Raw genomic sequence first — 16270 nt, 5'->3', positions numbered from 1 at the left:
CCTCATCTACCTTCCGGTGATTAGAGCACCACAGAGGCAACTGCCTCCTCTAAAATATTGGATTTTCAGTTGACTTCAGAGAGTATTTTCATAGATTTACAAATTGAGCGTAAAGTGGTATTCTCCAGGGGAGAAAACCTCCTTTTCTGTGCCCTCACATCAATTTCCATGTTTGAGGTATCCTGTGAATCAGAATTGTCTGAGCTAGTAGTGTCTTTGCTTGAGGAACCTGTAATAGGTCTGACTTGCTTTATGTGAGATGTCGCAATAACCTCATCTTCCTGAGCGTGAGGTGTAGTAGCATTCATTTCAGAGTGCATTGGTTGAGCAGTAGCTGTCGGTAATAATTGCACTTGTTGTGAGGATACAAGTCCATTACAGCATTCCGTGACGCTTTCTACAATGCGCTCCATGATTTTAGCCATAGACTTTTCAATCGCCTGTGCGCTTGGTTTCGTGCTGTCACACTCGCATATCCATGAGCTCTTTCCTTTACCGCCACAATGGCATCTCGGCGTGAGCAACGCCTTTTGTCCATAACTTCCAGGATTTGGATTTCTTGAGTTCTACCAGGGCAGTTAGAATTATCAGCCTTGTGGGCTCCATCGCAAAGGCAGCACGTGTCCGATTTAGCCGAGCAGTCACTAGCCGAATGGCTCTCTCCGCATGCACAACAGTGAAGGCTAGATTTACAACCGCCTATGCTATGTCCAAAGCGCCAACAATTGCGGCATTGTAATGGGCGCGAGGCAAGCGGATCCACTCTGAAGATCAGAGGTCAGACCTTTGTCTCAGTGGTGCAAGATGTACCCGCAAACGTCCACCCCTTCTTCTTCATCTCTCTCTTGCGCGCCCGGTCCTGTCCGAATACACCGGATATGTGCAACTGGATATAAATGTAAATATGTGCACGCACATATAAATAAATTACGCATACTAGATCTGCGTAACCTTTACACACATCATTACCACGCGTAGCACATTCCGCACCACGCCGACCGCCATTTAATGCTACGTATATTTATTTACAAAATACTGCAGGTCTTGCAGAAGGAGCATAAGTATAGAAAAAACGAGAAAATGCATGTCCACGTGACAAGCAGAACAACAATGACAAGGAATAAATATAATATAATGATGGTTGAAAAAATTTCAGATTTTAGAAACGCTGCACCAAAATAAGACCCATGGACAATAACCGTTCAGGGAAGTTCCGCTTAATTTTTATTACGATATCAGTTATATGGACACTCCAAGCGAATTTCCGCCGTCGTCGTCACCGTGATGTTCCGGTATATATAAATTCCTAGTGCCATAAGATCGCGGCCGCCCCGTATGCTGTAGGTGCGAGCGAAAGCTTGAGAGGGTGAGCAGGGAAGAATGGCTTGATGCGGCGGTGTCTTCGCAAGGGAGGGAGGCTACGAGAGTGCGCGCCACCTTATCACGCGCACAAGAGAGGGGAGGGGAAGTTTAGTGGTCATCTCCTCTTCTACTTCAACTGTGGCGCCTCTTCCTCTTCACAGCCACAATCTCTCTCTCTCTCTTTTCAGCTGTGGCGGCTGAGCGCGTCCTATTTTAAAGATAGATCATTGTCTAGTACACTCTACTTGAAGACAATCTGCGCTGTGTTCGACGGCTAGCCGACCGGAAATAGCTAATGGCTTCGCGTGCGCTTGTGTTCTTGCACGCCTAGTTCACGTTGAAGCGAAGGCAGCTCGAAGGGGAATTCGCTCGCCGCTGCTGCCGCTTTTCATCACACAAGCGTTCTGACAGCGAGTGTCCACGGTCATTGAATGAGATACGTTCGTGTTTGCCTGTGCGCGCCTGACACCGTGCTTGTTAATTTAGTTAGTAGGCGAATGTTTACACCAGTTTATGCAGCCGATAAAACGACTAAGCTTACATGGTCTAGCTGTCTATAATTGGCTATCGCAATCAATGCTTCGCCTGTCGGACGAAACTGACTTTTGTATTTGAATTGTTTATTCGACCCTGATGATGTTTGTAGTAAATAATTTTGTAATAAATAAATTGGCATTTAAGGTGCTTGAGACTATGGCATAATCGGTAGCTGTTTCTATTATCAGCAAGTTGTTACATGCACTGCACACCAGGGGAACACCTTCCCAAGCGAGAGAACGCACTGGCTTTAAAGAGGTGGATCCCATTCATGTAATCATTTAGTTAACAGAAAACTCAACGAAATATAACGAACTTGTGCATATGGCCATCGTGGGTGTTCGATTTACCACAGATGTCAGCAGTCATGAAAACTTTGCGAAGCCCATGGGTAGACCAGGCATACGTGAGTACATTGAGAAATATGAACCGACATATTCTACAGCTATACAAAAATCAATTCGTAAACGTAGTGGTTAAAAGGATGTCCGGCAAGGAGACGACCTACCTTTAGTATTCACTACATCTTTGGAAGAAGTATAAAGTATAGATTCGGAAGGATTATGTGTTAACATCGAACTTGAATAACTGAACATTCTCTGATTTGCAGATGATGGTGCCCTGTTCAGCAACGCCGGTGGAGACGTGCAAGAAATATTTGAAGACAATGTGGCGCATACCATCGAAAAATCACAGATTTAACACACATGTTAGAATTTGCGCGAAAAGAACCTTTATGGAGAGGCTAATTAAATGCTATACAACAAACTGTGTTTACTTTCATCCTATGCAACGTGTAATCTCAAGCAATGCTTATTAAATGGAAAACACAGCAACGCTCACAACCTTAATCTCGTGTAATTTTCATATCACCGTCGATAAGGTATTCCGAAATGCAAACCCCAAATTAGGCGGATGCAGCCCACGCGGCAAAGTCAGGAAGATGAAGGCGATGTGTGATGCTTGTCGATGGAAGAATGGTTTAGGCACACGCCGAGTGTTTGACATAACTTGAACCACGCTTGTAAGAAGTGCATCTTAGGGATCCAAGATCATTTGTACGTAGACATCGTGAGTGTACACTATTTATTCAAGTTCGATTAGTTCACTAATGAGCTGCCTTAAAGCATGCAATTTTATCAAATACTCGTTTACGGCATACATTTGAGTGTAAAAGTTGCAGCGCGTGCTCGGAAACATCCAACTAAATTGATTCCACGACGTTATCCTCTACTTGGTTCTTTTTTTCGGGCTCTGAACAAAACCCGCTAAATAAAACAAATATGACGTCACTTCATGCTTGCGCGTATGGCTATCAGCGCTCAGCACAAGCATGTTCACGAAGGCCGTCTGTTTCTTTGCAATAAGCCCTAGCAGCATGGCCCAAAGTGATAAGCCGGTGATGACCGAAACACGCGCTCACGGGCTTTTATGTTTACGACAGGCTTCGACCTTTGAGAACCACACTGTTGGGCAAACCCGATGCGCAAGCGAGCAGCGACGTCCTCTTTTTCGTTTTTCGAGCGCTTTCGTCAGCGTCCGGAAAAAAGAACCAAGTAAAGCATATCATGGGAAACAACTTCGTTTCGTTGGCTGTTTCTAAGCACGCTCTACAACCTTTACAATCAAATTTATGCCCTACAACAATTTTTTACACATTTTGCATACGTTAACGTAGTTAATAGGCTAAATAATTGCCCGTGGAAAATACTTTGAGTTTTGAGTAACTCAGAACGGCTACGAACGCCATGACACTGGACTCATTCACGTAAGATGTATCACTTCTTGTTAAAAAAAGCTCGGTTCACTTAACGTGCATGAAACACCGTGTATATAAGGATCGCACAGTGGTACACACACCTTCGGGATCCGCCAAGAAAGAGCACATATAGCCAGTCGCAAAATAAAAAAAATTACGACGTTATATGTACAGGTTCTATGCCGGATGTAATGCACAAATATTTGTGTACCGAACCAACGGTACACACTGAAGAACAAAGGTAGTCAAAATGAATGCAAAGCTCTCCTCCATGGCGTTTCTTATAGCCCCTTATTTGTTTTGGGAAGCTACACTCCCCAGTCAATAAATCAATACGACAGCAAACGGCACGAATACTGCAAACATGATGCAAGTAAAACAATGGCTCACGTAAGAAGAATCCACGGCAAAAGTGTCTGCTGTCTGTCACGGCGGCTTCGTAATAATTGTGCCGTGTTTAAACGTCTGACTACGCCCCTCAAATAGGGTGACGTGTCGCCATGGGAACAGGCGCGTTCATTGCACCTAATCAAAGCACGTGCGGGAGAGCTCAGCAGCTGGCACAATGTCGGCAGCAGCTGTTGCTGAGCACATGCAGGTTCGACGATGCGCAGGTAAGCGCACAGTACCGTTCTTTCTTACTCAAAGCCCACGCTCCCTTGCCTGATCATAAACGCAACGTCCAGTTTGCCCGATGTGCCACTTTCCACAAGGCAGTGGAATTGCACAAACGCACATTTTACAAACGCTTGAGCGTATTTCTTGTGGCACCCATAGAGTTTACATGCAGCAAAACATTTGTTTGAATAAAGAACAAGCACAAAACAAGCATCCAAACCACATCATTGATGATACGGCACTCCTGATAACAATGTAATGCACGTAGCGCTCCACACATGCATTTCCCGGTAAACATTACTGTTGCACAAACTGCCGCGGCGACGGCAGCTTGCGACGTGGGGAGACACGTCACTAGCCTTTCATATATAAAAGAACCAACCTAGCTACTGTTGTCATTGTTGTTGCAGCACCGCTATGGGTAGGCAACGCATAGTTATCGACTTCCGAGGAGCGGAAAAGGGTAAAGAAACGGCAATACGATCAGCGGCTGCGTGCTGCCAAAATTACCATTAGGCCAAATTACCATTACTATCATTACTGCTAAGCAATAAATCATTGCATACCCTTCTCAGCAGTTGTAGTGGTGGTTTTAAACAGCTTCGCTGGACATCCACTGTCGCAAGGCCAGGATGGGGAGTAAATTTCTTTATCGCAGCGCTCGGTATTTACATGGGACCCACTGATTAAAGTAGTCGTCTTGCTCTCCAAGTTTTTAATGCCAAAGCATCGTAAGCGCCATTGTGCGAAAATCCGTCGGTGTAGGCGGCGTGACCGGAAGATGGTACCAAAAATAGCCGACAGCGCAAAGAGTAAAGGCACGTCACAAAAATGCTCGGATTGCATCGAATTCCTCAGGGCGGTTCCTGTAGAGAAAGTAAATCAATGGCTTTGAAAAGAAAATGCGGTGAAAGTCGGTCAGGGTGGGAATCGAACCCGGGACTCGGTAGTGCGAGATAAGCACGCTTCCCCGACGCCACGGCGGCTTTTTTTTTTTTTTTAGTTCGTCGTATTTATTACAGTAACATGTAACCCAATAAAACACCCATCAATTGTGCATAGTCACAGAGTGGCCGGCACAATGTAGTCACTCGCAGCAGAAGCACTGTTCATACTTGAGGTGGAAATACTGGTTCTGCTTTAGAAAGGTGGTAAGGCTACGCACCTCACCAAAATGGGGTACCAGTCCGGTGGAATATAAAGTCCATCATAAACATGTTTTAGGTGCGCATTCATCTGGATGGAATTCAACCTCGTAGGTACAACCGGTTCGTCGTTGAGGTCATCATTTGCGCTTTCCACAAACTGTGCATTCCCATGAGAAAAAAAAAATAAACATGTCGAAAGGTACGTTATCATCGGAGGTCGGCAGCAGGTATCGCACAGTATAAGCGTTGATTTCAAAGCCTTCCTTTAGAGTCCGTTGGGGGTCATCCCAAAATACGATGGCGTCCTTGCAGTTAATAAAACAATGTTCGATTGTATCTGGCACATCACGAAGACGACAGCTCACAGAAGACACAAATATACCCTTTTACTGTAGCCGCGTTTATACCGGTAAGGTTTCACTATGAAGTTTACAAAACAATGCTTTGCAGCAAGGGGACATACATACCCATTTTATCAACTCGCTTTAGTACATCGTGGCCTAACCATTCAATGTATAGTGATCGGTAAAATGAAGGCGGAAATAGCACCAACAGTAAATCTTTGTATAACGTTTTACGCGACACGGAGTGCAAGCATTCAGTAGAAAACCGAACTGCCAGGAAACGAACCGCCAAGCTAGCCTCTTGCATGAACCCCCACAAGCATAATCGCGAAGAACCATGTTTTACCTGCGGCAAATAGTGTCTCACTTCTTCTTTCGCGATACTTCGCATCCTATAATTCGGTCATTCATGCAAGTCGCACTTGATAATGCTTTACCTAATATAGTTGTTTCTTCAGACGCCACGGCGGCTCCACGGTTCTCGTTGACCAATCGTGTGCCTAGTGCGTGCGTCATGCACACCTGACGGCCCAGCCAATGGGGAGCAGGTGGCGCCACGTCATCCATGAGTGTTTAAAAAACATAAGAGAAATACTTAAGACTGCTTGCATGTGGAAATGCGAAAGCATTATAGTACCTTTGGTGAAATCTTTCTTTCCGCGCGTTCCTAGTGCGCGCAAGCTCTCGCCTGCGTTTTAACTGCGCCTCGGTAAGGGGGAAATCAAAACACAGTAATTGAGGTCATAGCGCTGGATCTACAGGTACAAGAAAGACAACAGGACGTGCGCTAACTGAAAGTTGCCGCTGGTCTACTTCCCGAAAGAGAAGCAAGACGTTGAGACTGGAAACGGGAAAGGTATAGTTAGCGTGCCACATTTTGACGCATTTCTTGTCCCTGACGATCCAGCGCTATGACCTCAGTTACTGCAACGAACCAACTAAATCTGCACTGCAAATCAAAACGCGCCAAGCGTCTCAAGGCGCTCGCTTGCCCGCGAGTTCATAACTCGAATTAGGACCGCTCAGCGGTGTTCAATTGCATGGTCATTTTCCTGGTATTTCATTTGCCTGAAAAGTGCATATGTGTTACAAAATGGAAAATTTTCCAATTCGGCGACCTCAAATTTCCGGGCAGCCGGAACGAATCACTCGTTTCGACTACGTTCACTCCTTTTCTTTTTCCTTCCTTTTTTTTCCTCCCTATTTTTTCTGAAGTGTACGTCTGAATAAAGGGCCGACTCTTGCGGATATTTTCTGGACAGGCCGCAACGTGATTCTACATCTTTCAGATGCACAAGTTCCCTTTATCGTGGCGACCTTTTCGGTGGGAGCAAAATCAGACTGAAACGTTTGGAAACAAACAAGCAATTGTACACTTCTGGGCATTCCCCCATGCACCGCGCTCACTTTTAACCACCTCACCGCTTATGACACGAGACTTGATTATGTCGCATTCCTAGAACTGTACGTACATCAAAAACTTTGCATGGTTTCCACCAAACCTTTCTCCGCGCAGGAAATGGCTCTTTACCACTTTTTATGTAACAACGCGGGTCTGACGGCGGGGGGAATTATGTGCCGTTTGCAGGAGCTTCCTGTACCTGCTGGTGGAAACCGACATGAAACACGTCCGCATGTTGTCGTGAAGTTCTGAAGAATATGGCACCATGAGTACGGTTTCTCTCAGGAGGCGATAAAAAGTAGGCCAAGTGGGCTCACAGCCGCGATATCGCGTGCGCGCGATATCAATTACCATCGGGGACCCGCACATATCGCACTTATGTACTCGTGTCTCCGTTAGCGCAGAACTTGGACCGGACACAAAAGGCCTTGACAGCCGTACACGTGCACGCTGACTGAGACGAGGAACACACAGCGAAAAAAAAAAAAAACATCGGCTACCAGCACCAGACCGAGCGCAAACAACCACAACAAGCGTGCACATGTCACCAGAGCAGCTCGAGCAGCCCCGCTCACTTAGCGCAATGCCATAGAGAAAGAAAAAAAAGTTAACTTTTTTTTCTTTCTCTATGGCAATGCTCAAGCAGCGCCCTCACAGCCCCTAGGAACAGGCCGTGCCCGGCTGCCGGCTCGAGTAGGGAGCCTACATGCAAGCGCTGTTTTCGAGAGAGCGGAGCTGTGACACTGAACTCGAGTACACTCTACTGTCGCCTTTCCCTCTCCGCCCCAAGCACAGCCGTATATTAGGAAAACGTTGCACAGGCCACTCTTTAGGCCACTCATTACGTAAAATAGGCTGTCAGCTCACCAACAGTAAACGTCTTTTTCAGTCGCCTCACGCGCCTTCTGCTCTGGAGACTGAACCTTCTGCTTGACATCAGTAGTTCAGTATACGGTGTACTAGACAATGGTCGAGTGGGCCGAACGGCGCTCTGCCGCTGAGGCGCCGCGTGTGGAAAAATAGTGCGAGGACGCTGCGAGCGAACTGGATTGGGGCGGAGACGTGCTCCGCGGCATATTCAACGTACTTTCGCTGCGGTCGCCGAGGCCGATTGCGCATAGTAAGGTCTTAAAATAGTGCTTTATTTCAACTGCAAATTTATGTTTACTCCATTTTGCCAAACATATATATTTGAGGCATGGATTATACAACGCGACGTCTTCAATTTTACTGTCGTTGTCAAGCGCGTCGTCTGCTAGCGAGCGCGCGTTCGCTACGCGGACGCTGGCGGACGCCCAGTTTTTCTCGCAGAACCTCTGTGCAGTACATTTTTAAAATGTTTTAGTTGCTTTGGTGCGCCCATGACTCTTGACGGCCGGTACCAAATGTAGTTTTAGCCAGGTGAACTGCTGTTTTACGACTGTCCTCTAAATTGGTATCTCTGCACCATGAAGGCTGCGTAAGAAAATTTTATTATTGATATCGTGTCATTTTACGCACGCTTCTTGTTGGTGGATATTGATCAGGGACAATGATCGAAGAAAACAATATTAGAGGGAAATAAACCAGGTTTATTAAGTGCGTGGTGCGAAGAAGGACCAATGTATTTCTAGGTAATTAAATCAAAGGGTACATATCTATAGACATATATATATGTAAGGGAAAAATAACATATTCTAGATGCAATAATTGAAAAAGTGAGAACTCCCGATCGGGAATATTAGTGAACACTGCAAATAAAACTCATTCGCAGAATATTCATTGCAGGCAAAACCATTTATATATATATATATATATATATATATATATATATATATATATATATATATGTGTGTGTGTGTGTGTGTGTGTGTGTGTGTGTGTGTGTGTGTGTGTGTGTGTGTGTGTGTGTGTGTGTGTGTGTGTGTGTGTGTGTGTGTGTGTGTGTGATACTGTAAGACGCCGAATAGTCGTTTCCGTTCGAATGTAACGCATAGCAGCATTATTGAAGTCTCAACAGTGAGTGATTGCATGCAAGTGAGGACTGCTATTCAGAATGATTGTGCTACCGGAGAGTCGTGGCTGTTGCGCAGATGCGTAGTTCCTAAGAGAATTAACGGACGGGTGTTAATAAGTCCTGCTTAACCAGTTCCTAGCTCTCGTTCAATATAAACGCCCCGTTTTGGGGCAGCCTGTAAATCTGCTAACTTGATTCAGACAAAGATTTTCGACAGTCTCACCATGTTTGCTATCCATTAAAACTCGGTGCCTCATGTGGTGCCACACTTATCTTCTTCAACAAACTCAACAGATCTACACATATCTTTACGTGTGTGTGAGACATGTCATTCCTTTAATTGTTTCATTACGTTCGATATGATAGTGCACCGCATAACTGAAAGCAGCCGTTTATAATATACATGCTGCTGAGATGAGCGGTCATACATTTCGGATAGGCATTACATTTATGTATGAAGTATAACATGTTTTTCTCGGAAATCACACTCGAGAACAATTTATGTTGTTTACACCCCCAGAAATAAGCCGAAGAACGCAGCCACCTGTTTTTTCTTTTTTTATTATAAGCATGCAAATTCTTAGGTTTTACGTGGCAAAACCACGATATGATTATGAGGCACCCGGTTTAGTTTTCACCACCTGGGGTTTTAATGTGCACCTAAATAGAAGTACACGTCTTTTTCCATTTCATTCCCATCGAATTCCGCCTGGATTGAACCCGCAAGCTCCTTAGCAGCGCAACGCTGTATCCAATATGTAGCCACTAATTAGGCTACCACGCAGGCTTTCTTTCCTTTTTCTTTGTTTTCTTTTTGGAAGTATCGGCTGGAAAAAAATTCCACGTACGGCTTACGGCAAAAGATTAGCATATAGAATGACTAACTAAAACCGTTTTCGGCACTCGAGGTCCGACTGCAATAAATGACCCCGTACCAATTACTCCGCATTCTGTTACGCGAGAAAGGCGGAAACTTGAATGGAATGTTGCGCTGTAGTTTACTCCTTTTTTTATCTATAACAATACTTCCCGTAAATCTGAGTACAAGGCGCCGGATGGGGCAGATATGCTTTACTTGTTCGAAGCGGCAAGCAGGAAGGTTACATATATGTTTCTTCGTCTGCGTTTCGCAAGACCTACTGATAGAAAACTATTTGCGCAACAATACACACGAGAGATACATGCTGCTTGAAGAACGAGAAAAATAGTTTTTTCTCCGAAGGGAACCGTACAATAACATAGTAGAATGAAAGCCGACACTGCGGCCGCAATGTAAGCGCAATCACCAAGCGGCATCAAAAATAAAATAAAATAAAGAAGAGAAAGAAAGGAATTTATTCTTAAGGCATAAATACATATCAACCCCATTTGAGCGGTCTGAACGCAAATACCAGCGCGCGAAGTAGTACGAATGACCCTGGCGAGCTGTATTGCCAGCAGTTTCCGACGGCGCGACCTTGATGCGGCCCAATCCACTTCGACCTCAGCGCCGCCACAGTATTTTTCCACGTCGGGCGCCTCACTACAAAGCATGCGCCGCCCCAGCCGCTCGTCCCACTCGACCGTATTCTAGTACACTCCAGTTCAGTAGCACTTCGGAGGCTTCGGTTGTGCAAGTCGACATGGATGAATGGATGGATAGTCTTTTGAGATGGCGCCACATGGTGCCGCAGCTAGAGTACAGTGCCTAGAATATAAGTATATTCTAGGCATTGTAGCTAGAGTAGCAGTAACTAGAGTGTACTAGAATAGGGTTGAGTGGGACGAGCGGCTGGGGCGGCGCATGCTTTGCAGTGAGGCGCCCGATGTGGAAAAATACTATGGCGGCGCTGCGATCGAAGTGGATTGGGCCGCATCAAGGTCGCGCCGTTGGAAACTGCTGGCAATACAGCTCGGCAGGGTCATTCGTACTACTTCGCGCGCTGATAATTCCGTTCAGACCGCTAAAACGAGGTTCATAATTGCGTATAACATGTATTTATATCTTCAGAATAAATTCATTTCTCTTCTTTATTCTATTTTACTTTTTAATGCCACTCGGTGATTGCGCGTGCATTGCGGCCGCAGTGTCAGCTTTCATTCTACTATGTTATTGTACGGATCCCTTTGGAGAACAAATATTTTTCTCGTTCTTCAAGCAGCATGTATCCCTCGTGTGTATTGTTGGGCATGTAGTTTTCCATCAGTAGGTCTTGCGAAAAGCAGACGAAGAAACATGTGTAACCTTCCTGCTTGCCGCTTTAAACAAGTAAAGCCCATCCGGCTCCTTGCACTCAGATTTACGGGAAGCATTGTTATACATAAAAAAGAGTAAACTGTAGCGGAACATTCCATTCAAGTTTCCGCCTTCCTCGCGTAACAGAATGCGGAGTAATTGGTACGGAGTCATTCATTGCGGTCGGACTTCGAGCGCCGAAAACGGTTTTATTTTGTCATTCTGTATGCTAATCTTTGGCCGTAAGCCGTACGTGGAAATTTTTTCCAGTCGATACTTCAAAAAAGAAAAAAAGCCTGCGCGGTAGCCTAATTAGTGGCTATATAGTGGATACGGCGTAGCTCGCGGGTTCAATCCAGGTCACAAAATTCGATGGGAACGAAATGGAAAAAGAATCGTGTACTTCTATTTAGGTGCACGTTATGAACCCCAGGCAGTGAAAACTAAACCGGATGCCTCATCATCATATCGTGGTTTTGCCACGTAAAACCAAAAAAAAAAGCTTGTTTAAATAATAATAAAAAAGCTGATGGCTGCGTTAATTGTTCGGCTTTTTCTAGGGGTTTAAACAACATAAATTATTCTCGAGTGTAATTTCCGAGAAAAACATGTTATACGTCATACATAAATGTATAATGCCGTTCCCAAATGTATGACCGCTCAACTCAGCAGCTTGTATATTATAAACGGCTGCTCTCAGTTCCGGTGCACTAATAACGACCATAATGAGACAATTAAAGGAACGTTCATGTCACACATACACGTAGAGATATGTGCAGATCTGTTGCGTTCGTTGAAGAAGATAAGTGTGCGTAGCCCCGCACTAGACAAGCAAATACTGGCTGTCCGGCATGCCCGCGACCGGGCCGGTGGGTCCCTACTGGTTCCGACGTGGGACTAGCCGGGTGCGCTACGAGTTCGCGTCCTCATCGGACCTACCAGGGGCGTAGCCAGGGGGGGGGGGGGGGGTTGGGGGGGTTCAAACCCCCCCGAATTTTTTTCCGCAACCCCCCCCCCCCCCGCCCCACTTAGCCACCCTTTGTTCTCGTCGCTTCGCACTGACATAATTCAAGGAACCGGTGCTACTATCACAATTTCATTCCTCGGCGCTTCTGTTTGGGTTGGTAATTTACAGCGCATCATTTCTGCATATGGAAAAAAACTGTCACGGTGTTTGTCAAGGCTTTGACACTCTCTGGGGTTTTGGACGAGAATGTGGCGGCCGCATTCTGAAGCAAAAAATGCGGCAGCCGCATTTTAGACGAAGGCGAAAATGCTCGAGGCCCGTTTACTTAGATTTAGGTGCACGTTAAAGACCCCAGGTGGTCGAAATTTCCGGTATACATTTCCGCCGCTTCCCTTCAGGTGCCGGTGAGGCCGCGCTCGCGCAGGATCTTAGGCTACGTTCACACTAGGTCTCGGAGCTGTCGGAAGCGGCAAAATCTTGCAGAAATCCACCCGCCTAGGCGGCAAAACAGGCAGAAAAACAAGCGGCGAGCCAAATCGGTCTCGGACCGATTTTTTCGCTATGGCGAAGCGGAAACGCGGCGGGAAGTCGTTCTGCTCGACCGGAAGCTACACTAGCATGTAAACAACCGGTCGTAATTTAATTGAACATGGCACCAAAAGTGCAGGCTGCAATGCTCATCGACGCGATCAAGAACCAGCCCTTGCTCTACGACAAGAGTGGTACTAAAACGTACTGTCACCAATACTCGCGATAGTATTCAATATCGCGCGACCGGAGGTGCGGGAACGAAGCCTTGGCGTGACCCAACTTCTCGCGCTTTTGCAAGGCCAGGCGAACCCACCACCACCGTTTCCGAGGTGTTCGCGTCTTCCGTTTATTCATTGTCCATTTCTAGAAAACAAGTAGGTAGAAGTATAAAAGCCATTTCTTCTTCCACTTCCAGGGCAGACAATAGTTAGGCAGATTCCTCGTTGGCGCTCTATAATTCTCCTCGCACGTGCACGGTATGTTGCAGAAGTCGCCGGGTGCTTTTCTCGTCGCGACGATAGATTGGGAGCGTAGGTCTCACGTAGGACGCGCAGGCTTTGGCGAGCCCCAAGACAAGGGCCAGCCAGGGTTTGGTGTCCTGGAGGCGCCGACAATAATACGAAATGATGAAATGTTATTACAACTTGTAAATAAAAGGTATTTAAAGAAATATAATCACGCCTAGGCACTAACCTCTGACTCAGCGCTACCGCGCCCGTGTGAGGAGAATCACGGAACGCCAACGAGGACTTTACCGAAGGTCGCAGATGACACGCGAAGTTGCGCAAAATGATCACTTTTGATGACGGGTGGGTCAATGAATGAGCATACCGCTCGAAATAATGCGATAATGAGCGCCACCACGCCGACAAACGTACGCAGACTAGATGGATGTGGACGAAAGCGGCAGCGGCGGTAGCAAAACAAATGTGAACAACTTGGACATGCGCGGAAAAGATTTTCCAGCCGCTTTGGCCTTTCCGCCCGCTTGCCGCTTCCCAAGTGTGAGCGTAGCCTTAGTATGCGCGCGAAACGTCTCTTGTTTGCGATTGCGCCCCTACGGAAGGCTGGTAGTTACTAGCTGTTGTGTTGAATCCCAAACCAGCAATTACGCAAGGCTGGTAGTTGCTGTTGTGTTGTGGAATCCCAAACCAGCAATGTACACACGAAGAGGTTGATGCCAGCAGTGAAATTCCACCGACTCGAAACAGAATGCACGAAACAGACAGCCGCCAAGCATGGATTACTGTTGTGCGCAGTACAGCGTAAGGAAACTCTTGTTGCAGGCGCTGACAGTTCTCGTCGGAGTTCACGCCTCCTGAGAAATTGATTATGTGCACTATGCACTGAACAAGACTGGAGTTCATTCCTGCATCGCTAGTACACTAAACAGTCGAGATTCTGTCAGGTACGAGGCCGCTTCCTGTTTGCACCGGCGTAAGTGAAGCAGAAATGAGATGCACGCACTAGAGCACTGCACGGGCTCGGGCTTACCCGAAAGCCCGGGCCGGGTAGAGCAGTTTTTTCACGGGCTCGGGCCAGGCTCGGACCGGGCTCGGGCTTTCTGGTGGTGTGCATGTAACGTGCAGCGAGTTATCCTCGCGCGTCTCGACTCTGAAAAACATGTCTTTTTCGGTCTCGGGCCGGGTTCGGGCCAAAGGTAAAGGGGTGGCGGGCCGGGCCGGGCGGGTAACGTAGAAAAAACTTCCGGGCCCGGGCCGGGCCCGGGTTCCCCATAAATTTTTTGGTCGGGCTTGGGCGGGCAGGCCAACGTAAAATAATCGGCTTAAATAATCGGCCCGTGCCGTGCAGTGTCTCTAGCACGCACTACTTAAAATGCGTGCACATGCCATGTCTATGCTGTGCGGTGAAATATTATGTACACATTCTGAATCTGTTGACGTAAAGGCAAATGACGGCTACACGCTTGCACACAGCGGAAGACACAGCGGCCCATGCTCTTGCCGCAGGAAATGCAACCCTCTCGTATGAGGGAGCAGGGCGACGAAAGCTTCGAAAAAAAAAAAAAAAGCCTTTCGCGTTTTTGCGCGTACTTCAGTTTTTTAGCGCAAAGACACAGCGAACAAGCTATTGTTATGGGAGTAGGTATAGCCTGGTCACGCATGCATTTTGACGTGTATAGCGGGCCTTGACTTGTGAAACGCACTTCTCCCCGACGAGGACGACGCCATCTACGCTTAACGAAGATTAACAATTAATGATGTCTTTTCCGATCGGGCGGGTCGTCTCAATGATGCGTTTTCGAAGACTGGTCCATTCAGTGGCGCGATGCGAGACCGTTGCTCCTAACGCCCACTGTACCTGTCGTACTTACTGTATTTTACTGAGCTTACTTTACTTTTTAGTTAATTTCTTCACAAGCACACGCGAGGGGGGGGGGGGGGGCTTGCCCCCCCCCCCCGTTCGGGCTGGTGACCCCCCCCCCCCCCCCGAAAAAAATTTCTGGCTACGCCCCTGGGACCTACAATAAAGTTAGTTCACTCTCACCACATGGGGCACACAGATTTAATGGGTTGCAAACATGGTGAGACTGTCAAACAAAGTTTTCCTTGTCTGAATCAAGTTATCAGATTAACAGGCTGCCCCCAAACGAGGCGTTTAATATATTGAATGAGAGCTAGGAACTTGTTAAGCAGGACTTATTAACACCCGTGCGTTAATTCTTTCAGGAACTGCGCCTCTGCGCAACAGCCACGACTCTCCGGCAGCACAATCATTCGGAATAACAGTCCTCACTTGCATCGGTCACTCACCTTTGAGACTTCAATAGTAGTGTTATATGCGTTACACTCGAACGGAAACGACTATTCGGCGTGGTACAGTAATAACACTTCCCTATATATATATATATATATATATATATATATATATATATATATATATATATATATATATATTGGTTTTGCCTGCTATGCAAATTATTTCTGCGAATGAGAGTTCTCTGTGCAGTATTTAGTAATAAGTTTGTGTGTTACTGCAAACACGTGCGCTTATTCCGGTCGGGAGTTCTCACTTTCTCAATTAGTGCATTTAGAATATTTGTTATTTCTTCCCTTACATATATATCGTGAATATATACGTCTATGTACCCTTTGATTTAATTACCTAGAAATATATTACCTAGAAATACATTGGTCATTCTTCACGCCACGCAGTTAGTAAACCTGATTTATTTCACTCTAATATTCTTTTATTCGATCATTGTCCCTGATAAATACCCGCCAACAAGCGCGCGTACAATGAAACGATATTAATAATAAAATTTTCTTACGTAGCTTCATGTTGTAGATATACCAGTTGCATTTAGAAGACAGTGGTAAAAACAGCAGTTCACCTGGCTAAACCTACATTTGGTACCTGCCGTCAAGAG

General features: G+C 46.2%; 1 protein-coding gene across 2 annotated transcripts in view; it reads right to left on the bottom strand.

Moving 5' to 3' along the window:
* Positions 1–8116, bottom strand: part of LOC119450938 (uncharacterized) — a 95714-nt gene extending 87598 nt beyond the window's left edge. Inside the window, exon 1 of one of the 2 annotated variants that reach the window (XM_037714404.2) lies at positions 8038–8116. The gene's annotated coding sequence lies outside the window, so the exon portion shown is untranslated. Of the gene's footprint in view, positions 1–4048; positions 4135–8037 lie in introns of those variants that run through there. The other variant, XM_049666361.1, reaches the window with a different exon arrangement.
* Between the last annotated feature and the right edge of the window lie 8154 nt (positions 8117–16270).

Source organism: Dermacentor silvarum, chromosome 4 (assembly GCF_013339745.2).
Source record: "Dermacentor silvarum isolate Dsil-2018 chromosome 4, BIME_Dsil_1.4, whole genome shotgun sequence".
NCBI lineage: Eukaryota > Metazoa > Arthropoda > Arachnida > Ixodida > Ixodidae > Dermacentor > Dermacentor silvarum.
This window is presented reverse-complemented; position numbering and strand designations above follow the sequence as displayed.